This window comes from Mchenga conophoros, linkage group LG16, assembly GCF_057382185.1.
Source record: "Mchenga conophoros isolate Kocher_MC1m ecotype Shallow Benthic linkage group LG16, M_conophoros_male_GT1.1, whole genome shotgun sequence".
NCBI classification, from domain to species: domain Eukaryota; kingdom Metazoa; phylum Chordata; class Actinopteri; order Cichliformes; family Cichlidae; genus Mchenga; species Mchenga conophoros.
In genome coordinates this window covers 34,039,252-34,062,167 of record NC_140541.1, presented here as the reverse complement: position 1 = coordinate 34,062,167, position 22,916 = coordinate 34,039,252, and the positions used below count along the sequence as shown (strand labels likewise).

Below are 22,916 nucleotides of genomic sequence, written 5' to 3'. Positions count from 1 at the left end.
CTCACAAGAAGCATCAGCCATATTTTCTCTGTAAACTGAAGGATAAAGGAAACACTAGAACACTGACTGCAAACACTGCAAGTTGCTGCCTGTTTCCAAAGACTTTGTCATTGCAAAGAATGTTGCCAAAGGGAGAGCAAGTGATCTGGGAATCAATTAGTGTGAATCCTGGTTTGTCCCCTGCTGGTTTGTATACAGGCTAGCTTGGCAACTGACTGGTTAGAAAGTAAACAGTATTAATCTGCATGCAGAGGAACTGCCTCCCTGCTTGCATGTGCTGATTGGACTGCCTTTATTTAAGGCAAGCTTCACATTTATTTAAATTGAATGATTTGCTGTTGTTATAATTAGTAAATGAACAAGGTTCATGTGGGGTTGTTTGTTTGTTTGTTTGTTTGTTTGTTTGTTTGTTTGTTTGTTTGTTTGTTTGTTTGTTTTTAAAGAGACTAAATCATTCGTTGTAGAACAATATATGAAGCTAAAGTTACTGCCCCCCATTTGTTTCTGGATTAATCATGGGTTAAAGCCTCAGGTTTGGCATTTTAGCCATCACTATCTTGTGCGATGATTTTTTGGGAACAGAAAAGATGGTGGCGTGTTAGCGGTTATTAGTTAACCAGCTAGCAGCCTGCAAGTACAAATGATTGCACAGCAGGCTTTATTAGGTGTTAGATATTTAATTAAAATGCCCCAAAGGGCACAAAAACCACAAAAAAGGTGAAGATGTCTACCTCAGGGAACTCAGCAAGCTGAGCCGCCTGCTTCAGACACGTGTACCGACACCTACCTGTCCAACAAAGTAGTCACGTCCCTTGTAAGTAAACTATAAGCTTCAAAACAATTGGAATGTTTGAGCAATAAAATTGACTCCTCATCAGTTTAAATAGGGGAAATTAGCTACCATTTTTTGGTAACAGACTCGTGTTTATGTGCTGTAAGACAGGCCATTTATGAATAAAGCTAGCTAGCTAGCCAACCCCAAGTGGCTATCAAGACTATTGCAATGTAAATATTAAATGCAGTGGATTCCGATAAGGAAATTTAAAGCATCATATTAACTATAAAAATGTAAATGAGATTTTAAAAAGAGCTAAAATCAACAATCGCTGGATAATCTGTGAAACATTCTGAAACTAGACAACTTAATAGCAAGGTTTTCTTCATGTATTAACATGAAGTAATCTAATTATTTGATTGCAAAGTTGCTGCCAGGAAGATTTCACGTTTTATAATACAACAGACATTCAGCCACACCACACCAACAACTGCTCTTAAGTAATAAATTCTACTTCAGTCTTAATATTTTTATGGAAAAAAGATGATAAAGGGGGACACTTAAGCTAATTTTCAACCCATTCCTTTATTCTTGGACTCCGCAAGAGGAGCTTGTTCAAAATAAAATTTATTTATTTATTTATTTATATTTTTTGATTTTACAGGCTTTGGTGCAGCCCTTCAGTTCAACCAGCATCTGAAACAAGCTGTTGTAACATTCCTCCCACTCCATTGAAGCTAACTGTTCTGATTGCCCGCCCTTCATTAAGACAGGGATATGTGCTTTTATTGAAAGCCAAAAGTACAATGAAAGTGTGAGAATCTAGCCCCTAAATCAGTTTTAACCGTGACCTTTTGTCCGTTTGCTGACCTCATCCTCATTATCTAAAAATTTACCCATGTTTAAACTGAATAGCCACCAATTATATATAAGACAGAAAACAGGGGAAAGCAGCATAGGTCCCCTTTCATAACATGGTTTTGCATGCACAATGTCTGCTGCATCTTGGGTGATTTCCTAATCTATTTTGCAGTCAGCAGATCAATCTGCAGCTCTTGGTTTCTTTTTACATAAAAGGCACAGAGTCATGAACAAATATCATTTGCTAAAATTACACTGTCATCACTAAGAATACATTAAAGGGGGAAGGGATTATATTTTCAAATTTCAGGGGTTTGAAAGATGATTATCCAACTCCGCTTCCTGTCTAAAAAAAAAAAAATCATAAATATATGGGACCTGTCTTCACTGCACTGTAACTGAAAACTCTCTGGACTTTGTCCAAACTCAAGGGAAGTGAACACATTAGACTGTGGCTGCACTTACTCTGTTATTAATGAATTAAGCAAAACTGCAATACTTATTTTACCAAAAACAAATGTTCATAATGTATTTACATCATCATACACTGAAAGACTCACAATTTACTCACATGTAAATTAGCCCCGTGTTATCAAAAGCGATTAACGGCTTTATTTCTCAGCCTTTGCTCATTTAGTCAACTGAAAACAATAAAGTGGGATAGTCCATGCGTACAGCTTTTTGCTTGTATTTTTTCTTAATAAACACGTATTGATTTTAAAGAAGGTGAATGGTCTTCGTTTTCCAATTGCATCACACTTTTCACAGTCTCACGATGGTGGTTGCCAGTTGGTATCTGACCAGTCTCTAAGGCCCCTATGACTGGAGCCCAAGCTTGGAAGATATTCAAGCATGCTACTGGTGCATGATTCAAGCTGGGGTTGGTGGCAAAGCGCAAATAAAAACAGAGTTCTTGACCTCTGAAAAAAAATTCTGTACTGCAAGCCTCATCCCCAAAGTTCCTGAATTTTCAGACTTTTCTGAAAATTCTGTTTGACTTGAAATAAAATGATATCTCTGGTCAACCCGGTCTCACAGCATTTTTTGAAATACTCACAGTTTTTAATCTATTAATGTTGCTGGACATGAACTTCTATTTATTCCTCAACACGAGATTCCCTGCATATTGTGTTCCTAAACCAAATATTTCATCTTCCCACTTCCATATAATCTAATCTGTATGCATGCACACAAACTCAAATACTTAAGAAGAAAACTAGATTGCTTTTTATGACTATTTCACAAACTGCTGTGAGACTGCACTGCTCTTAATATCTTGCAGGCCCGGTCCCTGGAGTTCTTCTAAAGGTTCCTGGACTATGGATAGAGGTCCTGTGGTGGAAATGCAGCTTGCAGAATGGGCAAGTTTTAGACAGCTCAACTCTGCTATGCGTTTAATGGCCCAGGAAAAAAAATTATATATAGATCACTGACTTCACATTTGCAAGTCTGCTGTATAGGGAAGTAGTTATGAAAATCTCTGATCTGACACATCTGGCATCATCCATCTATCTACTCCTCCATCTCCACCCACAATACTAAACTCCTCCTTTTTGGCTTCTTTTTAAAGCAACGAAGCCTGTGTCCAGAGTGAAATGGTATCAGATGACTGCCAAACCCAAAACTTTTCTCCTATAACTTTGCCTAAACTGCGTCACAGCAGTTCACACATTCTCATCCTCTATGATGTTTCAGTGTCTCTGGCTAAAGTTGATGACTGCAGCAGTTACTCAAAGTGCCTGCTACAGTGATTTGGAATACAGGCACTTTGCCACTTGCATTACCTAAAAACACGTTTAAAAGTTGAAGCAGAATGAGGCCTGGCTCTGAAACAGCATGCCTCGCACTTCTGAAGGTGTGTTTGAAATGTTCGTTTCAAGCCTTTAAGCAAAAAGCTATTTTTTAACTTTTAGTTTTTTTCTGAAGGAAGACAAACTATAAAACATCTGTACATTCTGTGATCCTTTTTAAGACATCCGATGGCACTGACAGACTTTGTGGTAGGGGGGCTTCTTTGATAGCTTAGCTCTGGACTGAACCGGAGAATGGAAATAATTAGCTGTGTCTAAGTCTCCAAGGCTACGACTGCCAAAATATTGCAATAAACAGACTGTGCAGCCAGAGCTCGCACACCATCAGCAAGCTCACCATTCCTCAGGAGAAGCAGCCATCCATAACCATGAACTAGAATTGTTTCTGCCTTGCATTGCAAACATTACATTTTAAACCACAGCACAGAATAAGAATTCTGTCCTCAGACATCAGAAATGAAAAGATTTAGTTCTGATGTCAACTCATTTTTTGGAGAACAGGAAGCATTTTGGAGCATATGGAAAGCACATGGAGCCCACTGTAAGATGCAGACCTCAATGATGTATATGATGTTGTCAAAGGAGCTCAGTGAGATAAAAAGAAACCTCCAGGTGACCCACACTTATGTAATATTTGTCCATCTTGAAAAAAACTGAACCAAAGGAGAAGAAAGCATTTATTCTGTGTACATTGACAAGAATCAATAAATACAGTATTAGACCTGACAGATGAAAAGTTTTTCAGTGGCTCCAAGCAACAGATTGGACAGATAGTCCTGGACTATGGAGAAAGTTCCTGTGGTAGAAATGCAGCTTCCATAATAACGAAGTTTTAGACAGTATGTCTGTGAAGGTTCTCAGTCATCCAGGTCATCGTAGTCAAAGGAGCTTGCAAAGAAAAGCGTCTGGACTTCTTTAGGTTGCTTGAAGACGTTGGCAGAGAGTTGGTGTCATAAACTATAATCTATAATCCAGTTTTGAGATCCCTTCCCAGACGCCTTAACGCCCACTCACATCCTGGGCCATCTGACCTCAGGAATTCGCATGATAAGGTGGGGCCAGGTTTCACAATGAACACACCCGAAACTCTGGCTGATTGGGACCCACGCCCAGTTTCCCACCTTGGCTCATGCGATTAGAGGATCATCAGGGGGTCCTTTTGTCCCTCTGTGGGGGGTCACTCCCACTAGGTTTATATCTGTGACTCTCCACCATTTGACCTTAGAACTGAAGAAGCTTCTCGGATGAGAGGTGAAACGTCTTCAAGCAACTTAAAGAAGTCCAGACGCTTTTCTTTGCAAGCTCCTTTGACTACGAAGTTTTAGACAGCTCAACTCTGCTTTGTATTTAATGTGCTGGAAGCTGCATTCCATTTCTTAAATAAAAACAACGTTACACCTCTGTTCTTATACAGTACCACAACATGCCCAGGTGTGGACATCCAAGTAAATTTATCTCAAGGTAAGACTGTGTAATGATCAGAGAAACCAAAAAATCCCAAACAAACTAAAAGCTACATGTCATGTTCTATAGGCCTCAGGTAGCATGCTACGTTTTAAAATTCATAACAGTACTATTAGAAAAACAGGGTAAACATCGAAATTCGTTTCTCCCTAAAGAGATCATGGCAGCATTGCTTAGGTTTGCAGAATCAAACTTCATCTGAATGCTCTTTAGACAGACAAGACCAGAGTGGAGATGTTTGACAGTAATGCACAGCACCATGTGTAGTGAAAACCAAACACAGCATATCAGCACAAACACCTCATACCAACTGTTAAGTGGTGGAGACGTGGTAATTTGGGCTTGTTTTGTGGCCATGGACCTGGGCACCTTGAAGACACCAACTTGACCATGAACTCTTCCATTTACCAAAGTATTCTAGGGTTAAATGTGGGGCCCTCTGTCCAATCAGATAATACAACAGGACAATGATCCAAAACAGAAGAGCAAATGAACCAAACAATGGACCAGTCAAAGTCCAGACCTCACCCTGATTAAAACACTGGTGAGATCTTAAGAGAGTGGTGAATAAATGAATGTTATGGTGAAGAGAAGCTATGTTGTAAAGAAAACTGGGCCCAAGTTCCTCCACAATGATGTGCGATGGTGACAAAATTATACAGTTACAATTATTTCCAGTTATTGATTAAGGTGATTCTGCAAGATACTGAATCATCAGCATTTTTCCTGTTTTTTTTACATGTCTCTTTTCACTTGAATCACTGAAGGCACCACTGTGAATGTATAGTTGAAAAGGTCCTCAAAACTTTAAATCACTGGTTTTATTGAGCAACAGTCCTACAGTCAGACTCAAGCTTGCATCGAGTTGTGAAACTGTTCCATGTCATCCCTGGAGAAACTGAGTGTTCATGCAGACTGTAAAAAAGTTTGGTAGCTCTGGCCACAAATGCATAATTAGTCTTTAAATATTTGGAAAGTTCAAGGAGAACATTTTTGGCAGACCAAAGGGTTCATTCCTGAGAATGAGGATGAGGAGTTCAGTTTCAAGTTACACTTGAAACTGAGCCAATACCAACAACATATTGTACGTGATTAGTTAAATCGTTTGAAATCACTTCTTAATTCAAATGGAAACTGTTGTAAATGGAAAAGAGCCTAGATGCTGTTTTTTGAGGCCATTTGTAAACAGGGGTGATTTGCATCTGATGCCAGTGTAAACAGAGCTTGGGTAGTTTAGAGAGGATGACACAAAAGCATGAATTATCTTTTTGAAAGCTGTATTTCACTGTGGCCATATACACATACATACATACATATATATATACTTTATATAGTCAAATTTGAGCTAGTTGGTGCGAGTTTTGCACAAAATCTAAAACAAGTAGTACTGAAAATGAAAGTGATCCTACAGGCAGAAAGTTTTGAAAGAATTCTCCCAGGCAATGTAAGCTGTGAGCTGACTTCCTACAGCGGAAAAATCTCCCCCTGTGCTATCTCTTTCTTGTTCCCCAGCAATCCTCCCTCCACACTCTGACTGCCAAGGCTGTGATGAATTTCCCCCATTTCCTAACGTGCAGTTTTCATGGTTTTGGCTCATCTGCTAAAGTCATCTCATCTCAAGTCCTCCTACCAAATGGAGAAGACACTGGAGGCCAGTAAAACAGAGACAATAACAAGCAAGAACCTGAAACAAGCAAATTTGATTTCCTTAACAGAAGAAATACATGCTCAAGGTACAAAATGATCTACACAAACATTCACAACATTAAATCCTTCCTGGTGGAACTTTAGCCATGTGTTTGTCTGCAAAATGGTATTTTTTTTGTAATGCTGAGCAGCAAAATCAGGCTAAAACTATTGCCATTAATTATTCCTGGCATTTATTATCCATTTTCAGTTGTCCTCTCACCTAATTTGCCTCTTTTATTATGGAAGCCAAAGCTCATCTGGACAGCAGGGGTTTGTTGTTCATAGCATGAATCTTTCCAGACTGAGCCCAAGAAACCTACACCAAAGCTTCTCCTGTGTACCCACATATGAGAGCCACATGCTACGGTGAAACCAGGGTCAACTTGAAGTGAATGTCTTCCTCAGTCCTCTTGCTGAGCTCTTGATGCAATCCTGAAGAAAACTGGGCCAAATGAGTGTTTTAGTACTTAGCAATGAGTGATTATCACAAACTCCTCAAAGCAAGTTTCATTACTGAATGGCCATCTCACTGTGGCTCAGGGACTTATGTGGGTAGGTAATTTGAAGCATTGTCTAAATTCACTATAATTTCACTGCTCACTAGGCTAAAAGTTTCACGTATAGAATCACCAGTTAATCCAAGAGATCAAGAAGTTTACCCAGTATGCAATTTTTCTGATGGAAGTTCAACTTTTGCATTTTTTTGTTGTTGTATAATTCTTCCAAAGGTTTTAGTTCAGTATTTTTTACTTGAGCGGCATATCTTTTCTTGTGACAGTCATCATAGTTTCTCTGCACTATTATGATGCAGTTACTTAACTTTTATGTAGGCTCCATAAAGAGTTATAAAGATGTTATGTTTATGTCATTGCTCTACATATTATTGTTAAAGTCATCACTTATCTGAAGTTCACAGTGTAACTTAAGGAAACATCAACAACAAGGTATTCCCAAGCCAGCTGAAGGATGCAATCTCTTCAGCATGTCCTGGGGTCTCTCCTGGGACCTCCATCTGGTAGGACATTCCCTGAACACCTCATCTATAAGGCATCCAGGAGGCATCCCACTCCTGAAGTGTGAATCACTTCAGTCTCTTTTTAATATGGAGGAATAACATCTCTACTCTGAGTCCCTCAAAAATAACCAAGCTCTAAGCTTTATTTCCACCACTTACTAGCCAGAGTTCATGAGGAGATTGACCAGAAAATCAACACTAAACCAAAGTCAAAAGACAATATTGTTTTATACTGTGCAAAAAGATTTTCATTGGTGTTTCTTTGTAACTAACTGTACTTTTTGTGTTGCATTAGTCAAAGTGAGCCAAGCTTAACTTTTAATCTTTTCCCCCAAAGTTTCTGCAGTATTTTTTCTACGGTCAAGCATTTGTGGTTGTGAGATCAATGTGCATGCAGGAACGTGTGCAACTCAGCTTAAGTGGAGCCCAATTTATTTTCTGTAGCTACTAAAAGAAGCCAAAACAATAGCTCATTCTCAATTGACAGACAAGTCACAAATGTATTTTTAGGCAACTGCTCCCTTTCTTAGTGATCAAATAAGCCAATTGTTAAATTAATCAGCATTTTCACTGCCTCTTTCTCATTTCTCCTGACAATAGCAGTGATAGTAATGATGATAGATGTCAGAACAGCTAACAGGACAAGTCTGAACATACCTCTCAAATGAAACAACCAATGGGAATGTCAGGTTACAAATGATGAAACAGAGCCATAACACAACAGTCATCTGTCAGAGATGAGCTCCTCCTGGCAGACGGCAGGCAATCTGGGGAAGGGATTTCCTCAGTAATGTGGGAGGACTATAATGGAGAGTATAAGCAGAAGATCTAATTTATAGAGAAAACTAAATTTACTTCATTGAAGACCATTATGTAAATAGAAATCCCAATCCCAAGTGTGTTTCAGCATCTGGCTGTATATTACCACATATTTATGAGGCTACAGTGAGAAATAAAAAGTAAAACTGCCTTTCTGTGTATGTGATTGAGCTGAAATACTTTCTTTTCTTTTTCACTGAAGTTGTAGTTTGAAATGTTAAGGAAGTTTGCACTAGTGGTTAGCAGCTTCAGCTCTTATTCCAGAGAACTGGAACAACCAGATCAATAAATGGTATGAAGCTTTTCAGTGTGGCCTAATGCCTGACCACATGTACATTTGGTTTTACATGGTTGTGGAGAAATGATTTGCACCTTGTGGAAAATGTGAGGAGGACTGAGGCCACTGAGCATGAGTCATTGGCCAGCTATCTTTGAGGGGGATGGAAGTCCTGCCTTTGAGTGCCGGACTCAGACTTTTGTTTACTTTTCAGACAGAGGAGTTGAGAGGCACACGAAGGGGAAGATGGTGGGAAGAAGCATAACTTAAAACACAGAAGCAAAACGTTCAATGCATGAAAATGAACGAACATAAATATGCTTTATTTGGCTTATAACAGCTTTGCACTTGAGTCAAGTTTTCTAGATGGACAATATAACCTAAACCTGCCATAGTTAACATTTATTTCTCAAAAATATTATTTAGAACAGCTCAAAAGGCCTTATTCTTTGACTTTATGAGAAAACACAACACAAACACAAACACATCACGATTAGTCAGGCAATCTTCCTAGAGACTGGGAAATTATGACTGCTTTAGTGAGGACTTTGAGGGCTGCTGTAAGCTGACTGACTGAATTGGTCACATTGACTAAAGGTTATCCATGTTTGCATGGGGCAAAGCTTCAAAAATAACTGTAGGTGATTCAAACCTGAGTCATCAAAAATTCTACAGAGACTCAGAAGAAATTGGAAAATTAAGGAAGTTCAATAAATGCTTAAAAAGACACTGATCATAATCAGAATTACTTTATTAATATGTGAAAAAAATGTTTGTCAAGACAGGTTTGCTAAGAATCTCTTTCTTCTCTCCCTTTTTTGTCATACTCTTTTGAGCTGAGATGTGATGTAGCATCCTGAGACCTCTTGGAGAACTCTGCAATGACCTAGCATCTGACCAAATACCAAACGTGCATTGTCAGTCATTAAATCTCAGTCATATGGGCCTAGAGACCAGTTTAGGACATTCTGGCAGGCACTAGAGAAAATGTGCATTCCCTAGCCCATTGGCAAATAGTTGCTGCAATTTCCAAGTATAATTAGTTGCAAAGGGGGTGCTCCATTGAAAAACCTTGCAATTGCCACGGTCACCTGTTGTTTGCATAGAAGACACCGACTTGTCTGCTAAGGCTCACCAGCTACTTGCCAAGTATCAGCAAAATTGTGAAAAGTACAGTGCAAAATATGAAACAGAGACCATTGGCCTTTGAAGTAAATATGTTGGTTGCCATAGTATGGCATAAATTTTACTTCAAACATTCTCAGTTTATGGTTTGTGTCACAATTTTTCAAGTTTCACTACCGCTCAGGATCTAGTTAGCAAGTGTTTGCAAACTATGGGTAACTGTGGCAATCTGATAGCAATCAAATTGATTACAAGGAGCTCAGCATTCTTTTTACAAAAAATGTCACCTAGTTCTTGTCAGCAACCACTCATCAACCAATTGGGGAGTACACAGTTATCCTGTTTTCCTGTGGTTGCTGGGTGTTTACCAACCAGTATCTAGACCTGCTTGACTGAGGCCTTAGTCATAATAATTATTCCACCTGTATATTTGTGTTAATTTTGATGAGTTGGAAAGACATCATGTCATGTTGCCACTATCTTGGCTGAGCCCAGGAATGACTTCCTTTTAACAACTGAATTTGTAACTGTGTACAGACAGCTGGGAACAGTACGCTGTTTGACTTTGACCTTATGTTTGTTTGAAATAAGAAATGAAAAAGATGTTTCTGTGATGTTATGTTTATCCATGCATCCACCTCAACCTCTTTGCACCGACTCTGACAACATAATTAAATCAACTTTGTGCTCCTGTCCTGTTACTATGGTGTAGATACTTGATTAACCCTTTAAGACCTACCATAGAACCAAGTCCACCAGAGCTTATATTATATTTGTACATGTTGTAGTGCCATTTTGGGAGCATTTCAAGTTGATATACATCAATACAACCATTATAGCCCAAATTTTAATAATATATCTGCATTAAGTGCATAGTAATTACATACATTGCAAAAAAGTGCAATAAACTACAAAAAAATTTAAAATCATTTTTGTTTTTTTAACATATATTTCTAGTTAGAGAAATTTAAGAGGCTTATCCCTCAAAACTGTAAATACAAAAAAGTTGCACAAAATAGTTTCCCACCACAGGAAATTTATTTTAAGAGTCTTCATAGTTTTATTTTTGAAATACACCAATTTTTATATACTGCAGGAAAAACGAAAATAAATATTATACTGCAAATTTGCAAAAAAACAGCATATGCATCAAAATAAACTATTTCCAGCAGTGCAATATGAGTCCTAAGCATCCCAGAAACGACACAGAAAGTCATAAACTCAAACATAACTTTTAAAAACACCACTCTAGGCTTACAAGGCCCTGATGTTAAAAAAACTACATTGCTGCAAAATGACGTCACTTCCGGTTTCGGGCAGGACATGGAGGACATGTGATAGTTCGTGCTGATGGACTAGGAAGTGTTATGAACAGCTGATCGAATCGGCAAAGCCTGTTTCTGGAATATTATGTTTTTGTTGCTGCAAGTGCTTTTTATGCAGTTTTTGCAAAGCTATATGTGGAAGGAAACTGTGACCGAGGACAAGCTGATGGCATAAGATGTAAGTACAACTCCTCTGGTTTCATATGCAAAAAAAATTATTGCGCTAGCTTATGTGGTTGCAGTGCTAGCGGGATTTAAAAATAGTTAGCAAAACAGAGCGTGCCGCTCTGACTGGCTTTAAAGGGTTAAACAGTTCTGTTCTCCTTTACAGTGATATTGCTACTTCAGTTTAAACCTTTTTTGTCTGAGATACATTAAATGAGAAGAAGGGGTGTTGGGATTGTTGTGAAGTAAATCTAGAGCCTCTTTAACAGGAGAGTGCATTGTGTTTTCATTTTCTATATTTCTTTTTCACATGAGGTTTGCTTAACAGTCTGGGCTGAGGAAGAATTTTGGTTTGCATAAAAGTACACCCGATGACAAATTTAACGCATGTTTGATGTATTTAAGACTTTTAAATTCTATGTATATCTATAATGTTTGCATTAAATGTCTAATTAAGTTACTCTGCCACTTGACACTTTGGATGATTCAGATATTCTAATAACATTACTCACATATGGTGCCGTAATTAGAGCTGTTATGGTCCGTCTAGGGGTGACCAGACGATATCATCCGGGTGATCCATCCTCATCTGATCCCAAGCAGCACATCACACAGCTAGTAAAGTTTGAAGGTGATTTATTTACAATGAGTGGATTCCTGTGGTGATTTGACACAAAAGAAAGAAGCAGTACTATAACTGTGGGTGGACCTAACTCCAAAACAACAAACAAAAGGAGCCTATCTCAAGGTTGTGTCAAACTTGCATACGAAAAGAATTAAACCAAATAACAACAACTTGCCTCCCTAACATAAACATGAGAACAAAAAGGCAGTCCAGTACATGCTCCTGTGTAAAGCAAACAGCGCTGGGCAGGCAACATGAAGTCTGCTGGATGAGATGACCCAAGGATGAATCCCCTGGGTGTCCATGGCGGTGTCATCATTTACATCATCTCCGGGTTGTTAGCCAATCCGCATCCATCAACCATCCCCTGGATCCACCAATGACAGAAGGGCACCTGCACACTTAGATTTGCATAGGACACACATTACGACAGAAGTCGTAACAGAGCAAAATATTTTGTTATGTTCTGGTTTATCACCAAATACCTTTATAATTAATACCACTTCTATCAGTCTTAGCTATATGTTACTGGTAAATAGAACATGTTCCCAATCTACCATACTAACCTGTGAGATTTTAAAATATAAGGCTATTGATAGCTGCATTAATATTGTCACTCTAAGTATTTTAGCTTGTTAATATCCACATCTAGCTGAAAGCAGTTCTCTACAAAGCCTCTAGCAAGACTCTGATCTCTATGTGACTGTGCAATAATAAGGTTGCACACTAGCTAAGAGTAATCAAACACACATCACTGTGATGGATGACACATAACCTTTAATTAGCCGGTCCAGCACTTGCTCCGGGCATAAACCACTTGATCATCATTAGCTATTCATAACAAAGCTCATGGCTTTGAATGAACCTTTAGCCTCCTTACCATGACAAGTTATACTGTCCGGTTTTTCATGACATTTGAAATGGACAATTGTGATTCCGAGTTAATTATTATGTTTTATGACATCATGCTCATATTCACATTCTAAATATTTCAAATCCATCTAAGAAAATTAAATCAGAAGAAAATCATTAGCTTTTCTTAAATAAAAGTCTTTCTTGGGGAACAGGACTGGACGCGTATGTTTGTGAGTGTTATGGAGTGCTATGCAGGCTTGAAGCACTTTGCATGGCCTCAGGATTTGCAACATGGATGTCAGTCTATTTAGAAACTGGCAGACTGTTTGAATCTTGTGATGTTAGATGGGGTCCAGACTTGACTTGAAAAGATGAAGAAATACTTGATTTCATACTTTTTCCGACATTATATCCCAGAGGCATGGGGGGGATTAGCCAGTTTGAACAACAACACGTGAACATGCAAGTCCATCAGGGAAAGTCTGTGACTTCACTTTGCAACAAAGAACTTCTTCATATCCCCATTCTCAATTTAAGAGGCATTTGTAGAATCACACAAGGCAGATCAAGGTTTTTAATGTGTTCTCGTGTTCAGTATGTTGTAGGTCACCTTTTAAATCTAGAGTGACTCCAACACACGCCTCACATGACTATTGATGTATTATGCTTACCTCTGGTTACATTGCTTACCTCATCTCTACATAGCTGTGGCAGAACCCCGTTACTTTTCCGAGACCCACGCGCCAAAATGCGTCGGTCAAGGAATTAGGTGTTGCTGAAACTTTAACGTTTTCCGACATTATTTTCTTGTCTGTGCACCTTAAAAATGGGGAAGTTTTGTCAGAAATCTGGTCTGTTTGTTGCACTCATATTTACAAGTTATAGCAGCATATTGCCTCTCGTCAATGAGTAACTTAATGCATGAATTTTCTCCAAAACTTGGCTGGTCTCAACCTTAGAGAAGGGGTGAGGAACAATCTGAGATAGGATTTTACTTGTTTTTTACTTTGCATGCCCCCTTGGCTTGCCCAACTCTAAAGAATACCTTGGTTCGATCCGGAGCTCACCAGACAGACTACATAATTAATGTGGATATGTGGACAGAAATGTCTCGGGATCCCCAAAAATAACTGGAAAAGGTGCTGATATACTGATAGATCAATGAATGGATGGATGGACGGATGGATAGAAATCTTCATCTTCAACACACATAAATCATTACTCAGAATACGTAGACCATTAAATGAAATCCTTTGTTAAGACTTCGTGTTTTGTGTTTTGGCTTTTGCCATTTTTGCATTTTTGAAATTGGACATATGGAAAAATTAGAGATGGGAAATGATCAGATAATCTATCTAGCCTGTTTTGATGGAAAGGTGCAGCCTCTCTATCTCAAATCATAGTAATATATGAGATGATATTACAAGGTATATGTTGGCTAACCACTAAATGTATTTACTAAGGAAATCCTTAGAATGTCTTTTAGTTCAACCAAATGCTAAACAGGACTAAACAGCACCTACCTTTCACTCAAAGAGGCAACACAATTAGTAATGCATAACTGTAAGCTCTAGCAGGAAAGCTATAGAAAAATGTGCCTCCTACAGTTCACTGTTCACTGCTCACTGTAGGATCATTGAGTTTAAGTCATTAAACTATGACATTAGACAAAGAGGATTGGATGTACATATTCAAACATTTAATTTACTCTCAGCTGTCTGAATCTTCATTTGTTCTTCAATGTGAGACTTCTATTTTAAACCATACTATGTAGAGAACACTGGGCCAATTAGGAGTATTTGGTATAATAGCAAAAGTAGAATTCATCCAAACCAATGTGACCACAGGCTGGGGAATGATTCTGCATACGGAGGCAGAAAATGTCCTGGCCTCGTGGAGCTTGAGTAATAAAGCCATCTCCCCTTACCATGCACCAGTGATGAGGTCAAATGAACTCCATAATCCCTGGGAATATGAATATGAGAGTTTCTCTGAAAATGTATTGTTAGGTTTTGACATACAGTCTATTAACCTATGTGATGATGATATTCCAAGCTGCAGTCAAAGGAAACAATCTATTTTCTTACATGAAAATCACAGTCCACACCAGAGAGATAATCACTGGGTATAAAGCAAATGAATGCACTGTGGTGATGTCACACTTTTATTAGGATGTGAGCCTTTTCTTTCCACAGCCGAGGGGGAGGGAAAAAAAATCATGGCCCTCATATTCCAGTTGCTTCCACAGATGGGTAAACCACCCTTGTGTGTCTGGTGACTGGGGGTCTCCTCCAGCCCAAACTGGAATGTACCAGAGCAATTTATCACTCTGAGATCCATGAGTCAAGAGGAAAAAGATGTGTATAATTCCCTCAGAAAAAAAGGGCCCATGCTTTAGGAAGGGTATGTGAAATGAGAAGTTACGACACTACTTTTGTGCAACAAAAATTTCCAGCAGCACAGAAACAGCACTGTGACTTGCTATGAACAGTAGCAAGTAAAACAGAGACTTGAACCTACTTCCAAGGTATGCTCTGTTAGTAAACCATGGGTGCAAAAAACAGAGATAGCTATAAAAGATAGCACAGAGGTTATCACCTCAACATCCCTTGACTCCAGTGACAACAGTATCTGTTTGCCTACAAGTATTCTTTGCAACACGCCTGCTGCATGCCTGTGCAGACTCCCAATAATGTATACAGAAGCCTCAGAGCAGAATGAATTGCCTCCTCTGCAGAGCTAAGTGAAGGAAACCTTACCTGAGGCAGGTAATGTTACAAATAGCTGATAGGTGAGTAATGACAGCTCTTCAAAAAACCTTATTTATTCAGCACTGTGAAACAACCCTACGAACTGCAGTTCGTAGGGTTGTTTCACAGTGCTGCTCAGCCCTGCCTGGAGTCATCTGTGTGTGTCTGTTGTCATCTTTTCTTCTTTTTTAACTGCAAGGCACTGGTGATGTGTTAGTTGTCTTGCCAATAATTCATGGAGTACAGCTTCCTTATCTTGTACTGACTTGTGAAACGTCTAAAGAGAGAGGGAGAGAACCCTGGTTTGTTTTATTTCATATGACGATTAGTGAGCTTTAGAAGATTAAATGTATTTATATTACGTTACTGAGAAATGTTTGAATGCTTCTTTTTTTTTTTTTTACCAAAAACACTTTCAGTGTCATTTTGTATTGAGCATAACAATGATCGCATTTGAGTTCTCCTTGAATGAACTGAAGCGAAGCATGTTCTTCTGATTGCTGAGATTTCGCCACCATGCCTTCAAATCCCCTTTTAATTTTGCATGAATAGATTTACAGATAGTTGTGTAACAGTAACTTGAATGTAAGACATCGTGCAGTATGTGGTAATCTGCTTTGTTAGCTAGCTGGATTCTCATGGTACATGCGTATCATAGAAGAGTCCATCTTGCCAGGCTTAAGTCTATGCACGCTTGGCCACAATGGAAAAGATGCTTTTGCTTGTCTTCCTACTGCTTCCAGAATTGACTGATTTACCAAATGGCTTTGCCCTGTTGATTGGTTATATAACATCATACTAGGGAAACACTGGTTGCATGATCAAAATTCTTGCAGCTGTGTGCAATGAACTTGTGTTCTCATCACCTTAAAATGATGGAGAACAGGTCTGCGACCACTGACTGCAAGTGACTAAAACAGCAACAGAGTGGAAGCAGTCTATCCGTTTATGATTGAATGGGGTCAAGCAGACAATTAAATGCAGTCTGTTTGAGACAATATAGAGATTAATAGGTGAAAATTGAAAACTGTTGCTGTCTATACAGGAATTCATTTAACAATCTTGCTTTAATATAGAGATTTTAACCAGAGTACAAACAGTTGGCAACCAGTTCAGTTGTTCCCTACTGCTAAGAGATGCATTGCAGACAAGTTGCACATGTTGGACATTTAAGTCAGACAGATTAAAAAATATTAACATGCTCTTTTTGTTAGATGGCAGTTATTTGCAACCTTTTGCCAATCAGCCCCAGACAGACTATGTTAGGAGAATGGTTGCAGTCACCTGGTGATGGAAAGTGGTCACCTACAAACTGATGGTGTTGCATGCTCAACCTCTGAGTAACCTGTTAGTCACTGCAACTGCTTGCAGTTAGTGACATAAAAAAATCAGTCAATCACCTGGAATCCACCAACTTTTCCTATTTTCAAGGACATTTTTACTCTGATGTGAGTGAACCATTACTTGTGGTAACACATACTTTTCAGGTGTTTGCCCTTTCCATACTTTTCAAACATGACTTGCCAGATGGTTCTGTTTAACAATATCCAGTAAATCAACACACTTAAACTAACAGTCTAATATCCATTTTTTCACATGCTACAATAGAATCTCCCAGAACCTCTATTCACTTTGAGTCCTTTCTATAGAGACTGAGATAATTAATAAAATTAAACTTTCGTCATGCATCCCAGATATCCTGCCTGTCAGATTCCTAAGGGAAGTTTCCGAATCTTTCATATTTGATCTATAATTAATTGTTCAGTTTTCACTGATTCTTTCCCTGTGGAACCTAATTTCCTGAATAAGTTTAAACATATTTCCAAACTTCTCTTTCTCGCCAAGATTTTAGAAAAGATCACTGAACAATTGATTGCTTTCTTGAACAGAAATGAACTCTTTGAAACATTCCAGCCGGGCCTTAGAGCAAATCATAGCACAAAGACAGCACTCCTCAGACTGATGAATGAGCCTCTGGTGCTAAATCCTCTGTTTTTGTTTTATTAGACATGAGCGCTGCATTTGATACCATGGATCACTGTATTTTCTTGAACTGTTTCCAACACTTGCTTGGCATCTCTGGTTCACGTTTTAAGATGTGTTATTCTTACTTATAGGAGCTTTTTCAGTGTTGTCATTGGCAAGTCACTGTGGGGTACCTCAAAGGTCTGTCCCTGGACCTCCCCAGTTTTCTTTATTCATCTCTTTCAACACCACTAATTCTAAATTAAATGCAGTGAATGACTGTTTTGCTATTTAGCACAGAACTTCCTGCAGCTAAATATGGATAAGATAGAATGGCCTTTGTAACAGCCACTATGGTGTGGTGTCCCTTTAAGACACCCAAGTCGAGGGTTGATGGTGTCATCAGTTTGTGCCACTGCTCTCTCTCTCTCTCTCTCTGTGATGGTGTGGACATGTGCTTGCACGCTAGTACATGAGGAGGGACGGATTTTATGTTTTACCTCTCCAGACACCTTTGTTTGCAACGTTATGGGTTGTACGAACACTGTGCGCTATGTTTGTTAAGCTGCAGCCGTTCAACCGGGCTTATATGGTTGATGAAGAGAAGGTATATTAAAGAACACACTGTGGAATCCCCAACGCCAGCGTGAGTGTGTATTCTTTTGGCTACCCTGCTAGGTGTTTTGGCGCCTCCTCTCAACCACTAAACGCAACCCGACGTTACAAAATGGCGCCCGAACATCTTCTCTTGGACCTCAGTATGCAGTATCTTCGAGCAGCGGATGATTGATACACTGAAAGGTACATAGCGGCAAAGTAGAGCTAGTAGTAGCCTGCCATACTTCGCGGAGACAGACCAGGCTGGCCTCGACGCGGACGTCCGATTCGCCGGATCACGGAAGTGTGTTTCTACGGCAACGAGTGGAGCCGCCGCAGCGCTGTTTTCGGGATGTATTATCGTCATCTGCCGAACGCCTTTACTGCGACATTTTTGGATTAACGTGGATTCACGCTACTTGGACGCGAGATGGATGCCGTTTCTTCATAGTTTCTGAAGTACACGTAAGCGGAGTAAAGCACACCGGATTTTTTTTCTTCCTCGCCAGCTGAGCTCACGCTGCAGACTTTGCTTCGTTCGTATGGTCTCTGCAAGTGGGAACTTTTCCACGGGACAAACCTCTATACCGCGTCAGGACTGGACAAGTTTGGTGTCCTCTGGAAAATCGCCGAACTGATGTAGTGAGTGTATTTAAAAAAAAAAAAAAAAAAAAAGGAAAAAAAAAAAAAAGACCGCTGTCTATATTTCAAACTGATTTGCTATTGATTCTCACTGGCTTATCTGTCCTTATTGAAATGCTGTTTTAAGTGCATCTGACTTGAAAAGGTGTTGCTCATACTCAGTTACTCGTAAGTTTGGATCTATTTTACACCTAAATGCTTTTGATCCAGGGTGTTTGCTCCTTCCACCTCCACGTTTCAAAGTCAGATAAGACATGTGTAGCTAAACTTCAGAATTCACATGTTTCATATACTTTTGTGTGACCAGAACTGAAGTTGATTTCTGCTTAACTGCTACCTTGTATAGATTTGGGTCTTTGATAAGTGTGTATTATGGCTACTCATCCTGACTTGAATGACATGTGTGATGATATAGACTTTATGTTACACCCCAACCGACTTACTGCCAGACATAGTACTGCTGACCTTGGGCATAAAGTGCAAAGTCTGCAAGCAGAGGTTGATATGCTTCAGCAGTGTCTTCATGACTCTTTGGACCTCCAGAGGAATATTCTGGAGCAGTGGACTCAACAAAAACGACCAGTCCCAAAAGTGCCAGCTGCCCAGATTACTCACCCTTTTCCTCAGGCCTCCTCTACCCCATATGTGCCAGGCCTGCCAACCAGGGAAACGCAGCAATCTATCTCAACACCTGGCCCCACGCAGCCCGCCAGAGCCTTGTCACAATCTCACTCAGATTCACTGGAGCTAATTAATACAACCAGAGTCCTTGCTGCGGCATTGCACCAAGCTAAATTGGAGCCCAAGGTGTTCGCTAATGACGGCAGCCTTCACCCGGAAGAATGGCTGCAGTCTGTTGCTGCTTATAAAACCTCCTTAGACCTAACAGATGCCCAAATCCTCAGAGAGCTGCCACACTTCCTAGCTAAGGAACCAAGAAAGTGGTCTAATGTGCTCATTCCTCACGTATCTACATGGGCTAAGTTTTGTGAACTTTTCAGAACCGTCTTCTTGCCTGCTGACAACCAGGAGCAGATTTTGAGAGGCATCCTGGACTGTTTCCAGCACCCCGAAGAACCTCTGCCAACGTTTGTTGCCCACATGCTCAGTGAATTTAGGAGACTGAGGAACCCACCATCTGAACTGGAGCAAATTGAGCTCATCTGTAAACACGCAGTGGAGAAGTACAGAGTAGCGCTGTACGGAACGCCTGTAAAGTCAGTAATTGATCTAGTGCTGCGTGCCCACGAGCTGCATTCTGTTCTTGGCACTAACCTTTCACGGCCCTCCCGAGCTCAGCCGAAAAACAGAGCTGAGGGAGGACCCCGCTGTTTCAAATGTGCCATGCCTGGTGTTACCTCTCGTTCGTGCCCTAACTGTTCCACTGATTTTCAGGGAGCTCGACACTCTCCCAGGATGGCTCCGGAGCTTCCCCAAACGCTGTCTCCTGACCAACATCCAGTAACTCAGCCTGCCGATCCAGATGAAACTGGCGGGGTCAGGGAGACGAGAGCAACGGGCAGGAGGCCGGGAAACTTCAGGGGGGGGAGAGTGTTTCACAGGGGCAACCCTCCCCCCAACCAATAACTCAGCCCTCATCGCCTTTGTCAAATCAAAGTGTGCCACCAGTGCTCAATCACGTTGAAGATGGAACTTCGCAAGCATCGTGGAACACCCCTCTCAGAGTTAAAGTGAACTTTAATGGGGCGGCTCTGGATGCCACACTAGATACAGGAGCATCTCTTTCAGCAGTAAATGCAGACCTGTTATCTAAGAGACACCGAAACCAGTCATTAGAGAATCCGTGGGATTCTCCCCCAATAAGACTGGCCAATGGCACCAACTGCAGTCCATTAGGAATAACCTGGCTGACCATTGGATTTATGGGCAAGCGAGTCTATCAGCGGTTTGTGATAGTGCAGGACCTGTCATCCCCCTTTGTTCTTGGGATGGACTTCATGACTCGCACTTCACTGACAATACATGTCCCAACAAGAACTGTAATTATGGATGATAATCCCCCATGTCTTGATGAACTCTGTGAAAATGGCTTTGTGGAAGCTGATCTTGAGTGTGGAACTATGACCCTGCAGAACACCCCGCAACTCCATGATAAGGCTGGAGAAGCTAACTTGGATTCTGAGGAACGGGAAGAACTGTTGGAGTTGTTAAATAGTTTTGGTGACCTGTTTGATGGCCACCTTGGTCGCACTTCTCTGGCAGAACATGTCATTGTAACTGGGGATGCAAAGCCTGTTAACTTGCCACCATACCGCACCTCACCAGCTAAAAAGCAGATCATAGAAGAGCAAGTGGAAAAAATGCTACAGGATAACATCATCGAACCTGCATCAGGACCATGGGCAGCCCCCGTGGTCATTGTGAACAAACCCCCCCGCGAACCACGGTTCTGTGTTGACTTCCGTGGTCTGAATCAGCTGACCGTGAAGGATTCTTACCCACTCCCGCGAGTGGATGAATCACTGGACTTTCTGTCGAGAGGGAAGTTTCTCACAACACTAGACCTCGCTCGAGGTTACTGGCAGGTCCCCATTGCTGAAGAAGCTAAACCAAAGACTGCTTTTATCACGCACTGTGGCCTGTTTCAGTTCAGAGTCCTTCCTTTCGGCCTGTGTAACGCCCCTGCGACTTTTCAGCGGCTTATGAACAATGTTCTAGCTGGCCTGATTTATAAGTCCTGCGCGGTGTATCTAGATGACATTGTTGTCGCATCACCGACCTTTGAGCAACACCTGCTTGACTTAAAAGAGGTCCTTGGTAGGCTTCAGTCCGCTGGCCTCTCTTTAAAGCTGAGCAAATGCCAATTCTGCCTTTCAGAACTCACCTTCCTTGGTTATCGGGTTACGCCGGCTGGCATTCATCCTGACCCTGACAAGGTGAGAGCTGTGACTGACTTCAGAGTGCCGACCACAACAAAGCAGGTGCGACAGTTCCTTGGCCTGACTGGCTACTATCGCCGCTTTGTGCAGGACTATGCCCGCCATGCAGAGCCACTCTTCGCCCTCACTAAAAAGGACGTACAGTTTCACTGGGATGACAAGTGCCAGGCAGCTGTGGACTTTCTGAAACATTCAATAACCTCAGCGCCGGTCCTCAGGTTCCCAGATTTTTCGCGTCCATTCTTCATTCACACTGATGCATGCGATGCTGGTCTTGGGGCAGCATTAATGCAAAAAGATGAGGATGACAAAGACGTTGCTGTAGCTTTTGCTAGCCGGGCTGTGCACAAATCGGAAAAGCCCTACTCAACTCCAGAGAAGGAGTGTCTGGCCGTGATCTGGGCCTTGGAACATTTCCGACCCTATGTCGAAGGCTTGCACGTCACCATTTACACCGACCACAGCAGCCTCAAGTGGTTGATGTCTCGACCGAATCCCTCTGGCAGGCTTGCTCGGTGGTCTCTGCGCCTTCAAGACTTTGACTTCAGCATCATCCACAAACCTGGAGAACGTAATAAGGTGCCCGATGCCCTTTCCCGTAATCCTCTACCAGATGTGGATGCCCCCATTGATCTTCTCCCTCCCTATGCCGTGATTGGGAGCATGGACCTTCGTGCTCTACCTTCTGTGATTGTTTCGGACCGCCTGCATGTTCGTCAGCTGCAGCTTGAGGACCCAGTCACAGGCCCGTTGCTCAATCAACTGGAAACTGACCAACAAACGGGGGAGAATAATCAAGATCTGGAACAGTACGTTGTCCATGACAGTCTCCTCTATTTCCTCGACCCAAAGACAAAGTGTGGTCTCCACCCACTCAAGCAGCTTAAACTGTTTGCTCCTACTGCCCTCCGTGGTTATCTGCTCAAATATTACCACGATCATCCCACAGCTGGACACCTGGGCATTGCAAAAACGCTGGCACGCTTGCGTCTCAGATTCTTCTGGCCACACATGAACTCTGACGTGAAAAAGTATGTGGTCTCATGTTGTTTGTGTCAAACCACTAAGCCGAGTCAAAGAAAAACAGCAGGCCTTATGGTCCCTATCCAGCCACAAAGACCATGGGAGTACGCAGGGGTGGACTATGTTGGCCCACTGCCCCGCACACAAAGGGGGAATGCTTATATCCTTGTTTTTGTGGACTATTTCTCAAAATGGGTCGAGGTGAGTGCTGTGAGAGAAGCCACTGCTCAAGT

General features: G+C 41.0%; 1 protein-coding gene across 1 annotated transcript in view; it reads left to right on the top strand.

Annotated features, from left to right (window-relative positions):
• The first annotated feature begins 17,894 nt into the window (after positions 1-17,894).
• slc4a3 (solute carrier family 4 member 3) overlaps positions 17,895-22,916 on the top strand; it is an 84,841-nt gene continuing 79,819 nt past the window's right edge. The window contains exon 1 of the mRNA XM_085249770.1: positions 17,895-18,760. The gene's annotated coding sequence lies outside the window, so the exon portion shown is untranslated. The remainder of the gene's footprint in view (positions 18,761-22,916) is intronic.